General features: G+C 53.5%; 1 pseudogene; it reads right to left on the reverse strand.

The window, feature by feature from the left end:
* Positions 1-213: 213 nt before the first annotated feature.
* LOC127784694 (uncharacterized) lies at positions 214-2,696 on the reverse strand (annotated as a pseudogene).
* Between the last annotated feature and the right edge of the window lie 1,730 nt (positions 2,697-4,426).

Raw genomic sequence — 4,426 nt, forward strand, 5'->3', positions numbered from 1 at the left:
AATAATATACTCGGCAGATCAATCCCCGGACAGGAGTAGGGTATTACTTCTTGATTAAGAAGGCCTGAACCTGTATAAAATTCCTTGTCTCTAAACCGATCCACTTTTCCAGCTTGATAGCCGCCCCCTTTTAGTATTGCCGAAATCTTGTTTCGACACCTATCATACTCCTTTCTCACTCTTCCTCTCTCTTCTCTCTCTCACTCTCCCTCACTATTCCTCTCGCTTTATCGTCGGTCGGCGCAGGCGGGGGACGCGGCGGAGGCGGCCGCGGCCACGACGAGCAAGCGCCCCTTGGCGCGGGGACGGATGGAGGTGGGTGCGGGTGGCGGCGCGGGACGCAGACACAGAGGCGGCAGAGGCGAACCACGCGACGGGCGAGCGGGACGGGCGCGGCCGGCGGGACAGACGAACGGCGGCGGTGGCGGCGAACCACGCGAGCCCCCCCCCCCAACCCCACACACACACACTACTGGCCTCCTCCAAGAGCTCGCGCCGCACGACGCCTCCACGGCGAGCGCCGACACGAACCGCACCATCACCAGCCGCCCGTTGATCTGCTCCGGCACCGGCCCACTGAACGCCAGCACGTCCCACAGCCCCGTGCTCGCCGCCGGCTTCGCCTTGGGCGCCGCCGCCGCGGGACTCAGAGTCGGGGTCGGGGTCGACGACGTGGCCGTGTCAGTGAGTGAGATCTAATCGTGTTGTGCTATATAAGGTCAGCAGAGGAGAGATGGCTTGCAACAGAAAATATCCTAACTCAATTCAAATCTTGTCTCTACCTGCTCAATATTCTCTTGTCTCTGTCTGATTCCGTCTTCTTCCTCTTCTCGTGCTTCCTAAATCCCTTCCTGAATTGAATTTCCTTGGCGGATCGTGACAAACCATATACTATGTTTCTAATATGAATAAATCTTTTCAGTTTCCAAAAAAAATTCTTTCGCTGCTAGACTATGCTATCTGTGAAAGACCTTTTTATTTATATAAGTGTGGAGATTATGGATACCCCATATCTGCATGACAGTTATACTTTAGTCGGATATATGGTACCAAATATAGATAGAATATCTTTATGAGGACTCGGGTTAGATTCTAAACTTGTATGTCAAGAAAATACCAGGGATCCTAGTCGGCTACGATTGTATTTTATCTATAATCCCATATTCCGTTAGGATATGGACTGTACCTTGTTTTACGGATCCCTTCCCCAATATAAGGAGGGTCCGTGTGCCTCTTGGGGCACGATTCTTTTCTCCCAATCATACAATCAATAACACACTCGGCGGAATCATCCCCGGACAGGAGTAGGGTATTACTTCTTGAATAAGAAGGCCTGAACCTGTATAAAATCCCTTGTCTCCAAACCCATCCACCTTCCTAGCTTGATAGCCAACCCTTTTATTATTGCCGAAATCTTGTTTCGACAGTTGGCGCGCCAGGTAGGGGTAGCGTCAAGTTCTCGCCGACTAAGTGCGATGGGTTTCGTTTCTGGCATCGACGACTTTGCCTTCCCTCCCAGGCAAACGTTCCAGTTCGGCAGCCTCAACTTCATCACCAACGACTTCGGCAAGATCTCTATCCTTGACTCGGACTCAAACCAGTCGGGGAAAGACCAGGTCCCCGTGCCATTCGGTATTCCGAACTCGGCCAAGGCCTACTCCAAGACCATCTCTCCCGAGTCGGCTTCAAACCACTCGGACGAGATCCAATCTACTTTTCTGCGACCAGATCAAGACGACGGGACCTATCCCTCAATCTTGATGAAACTTCCTGATGACTTGGCCGCCGTCTTCATAGCCAAAACATCTCCCACTCGGAGATCTAGGCGAGCTCCGGCATCAGCCCCGATCCAGTCTAGATCTAGGGAGGTTGGCGTTATACTCCAACCTCTTAGGACAGTCTCGACGGAAGAATTGGATGGCTACCTCAGCTCCCCCGGCGTCAGTTCTCGACCAACCGAGATCCTCGACTACGGCGACTTCGGCTACCACTACGACCACGGCGACTTCGACAACTTCGACGACAGCTATGAGGATAACTACACGCCCCTCTTCTTCGGCGTTTTCATGGCTGACAACGAAACGGAAGAAAAGCGTCGAGCCCGAGAAGCAGACCAAGATCACGCACGGCAAGAAGCTGAACGTCGCTGACTGGAGGAAGAGCGACAGCGACAGGAGCGAGAACGACTGCAGCGTGAGCAACAAGATCGCGAACGGATTGCAAAGGAGGCTGAAGATCGACGGCACCGCGCCTTGGAATCCGGGCGCCGAGCGAGAGAGCTCATTGGGCAACAAGACGTCGACGGGACAGCGGTCTTTCGCACCCCCCAGCAGAACGCGGTTGCAGCAATCACTCTCCTCGACAGCCTCCTCAAGGAAGACGCACTCAACCAAGCCGATCATGTTGTCAACATCCTGAACCAGACGAAGACCATGATCGCTGCCTCGGTTCCAGCCAACTCCGCAAGCACCCGCACCCCGACTGGTAGCCAAGTCCCTCATCATCAGCCAAGCCTCAGCGTCACCGGCACAGGATCTAGTCGCAGGAACATGGGTCACGACGAACGATCTGTTCACTCGCTTCCCGAACGTCACAGGGAACGCCGAGCTAAACGGCCTCATTCTCCACCTCGCCAGCACCCCGTCGACCTTCGCGACACGATCAACCAGCGCCACGCAGCACGAGGTCACCGCCATTCACCAAATTGCTACGACGACGACGTGGATGGAGTAGCTGCCTTCACTAATGACCTGCGTCGAGTGGATTGGCCAGTCGGCTTCAAGCCGACCGGAATCGAGAAGTATGACGGCACCACTAATCCGGAGTCTTGGCTCACCGTCTATGGACTCGCAATCCGCGTAGCAGGAGGAGACAGCAAGGCCATGGCAGACTATCTACCTATGGCCCTAGCAGACTCCGCCCGATCCTGGCTCCACGGACTACCTCGTGGCACGATCGGATCATGGGCGGAACTTCATGATCACTTCATCGCCAACTTCCAAGGTACCTTTGAACGCCCCAGCACACAGTTTGACCTCTACAACGTCGTTCAGAAGTCTGGAGAATCCCTTCGAGATTACATCCGACGCTTCTCCGAACAACGCAACAAAATCTCCGACATCACCGATGACGTCATCATCGCCGCCTTCACTAAAGGCATTCGCCACGAGGACCTAGTCAGCAAGTTCGGACGTAAACCTCCCAGGACGGTTAAGCAGATGTTTGAAAAAGCCAACGAGTATGCCAAAGCCGAAGATGCTATCACCGCGTCCAAACAGTCGGGCACCACTTGGAAGCCAAAGAAGGACACGCCGACTGCAAGGGGGAGTGGAAGTAACAACCACAAGGATCGCAAGCGTAAGCCCGAAGAACTTGTGGCGACCACCTCTCCATCTTCCCGACAACATCCCCGCGTCAACACCTTCGACAAGATAATGAACTCTCAATGTCCGCATCATCCCAATTCCAACCACGTGGCCAAAAATTGCTTCGTCTACAAACAGTTCGTGGAGCAATATGTCAAGAACGCACGCAAACCTGCGGACGGAGATCAGGGCACATCAAAGAAGAAAGATGATGAAGATGATGCCCCGACTAGTTTTCAAGATCATCGCAAAGAACTTAATCACATCTTCGGCGGAACCCTGGCTTATGAGTCCAAGAGAAAACAGAAGCTAACAGAACGGGAGATCAATACGGTTCAGCCTAACACGCCCCAATATCCTCGGTGGTCAGAAACAACAATTAAGTTCGACCGCTCGGATCATCCTGACCGAGTGGTCCACCCGGGGCGGTACCCCCTGGTACTAGACCCAGTGGTTCGCAATGTCAAGCTCCGACGGACCCTCATTGATGGTGGCAGCGCACTCAACATCCTTTTCGCTAAGACCCTAGACGATATGCAGATTCCTCGCACGGAATTAAAGCCGAGTAATGCACCCTTCCATGGTGTTATTCCAGGACTGTCAGCTACACCACTCGGTCAGATCACTCTTCCAGTTACCTTCGGCACTCGGGAGAATTTTCGCGCAGAAAATGTCTGTTTCGAAGTCGCTGATTTCGAGACAGCATATCATGCTATACTCGGACGACCGGCTCTAGACAAGTTCATGGCCGTCCCGCACTACACCTACATGATGATGAAGATGCCTAGTCCTCGAGGGGTCATACCACTACGGAGCGACATCAAGCAAGCCGTCATGTGTGACAAAGAAAGTTGCGAGATGGCTCAAACCCACGAGACCACTCTCACCCGCGAAGAGATTCGACTGGCTGCGACCACGGCAAGCGAGGGAGAAGTGCCTGCATCCAAGTTGACGAAGACCGAAGAAAGTGATGCCAAGACGAAAAAGATTCCCCTAGATCCCTCCGATCCTGATAAGACTGCTGTAATAGGCGCTGAGTTAGATTGTAAATAGGAAAGCGC

This window comes from Oryza glaberrima, chromosome 9 (assembly GCF_000147395.1).
Source record: "Oryza glaberrima chromosome 9, OglaRS2, whole genome shotgun sequence".
Lineage (NCBI taxonomy): Eukaryota > Viridiplantae > Streptophyta > Magnoliopsida > Poales > Poaceae > Oryza > Oryza glaberrima.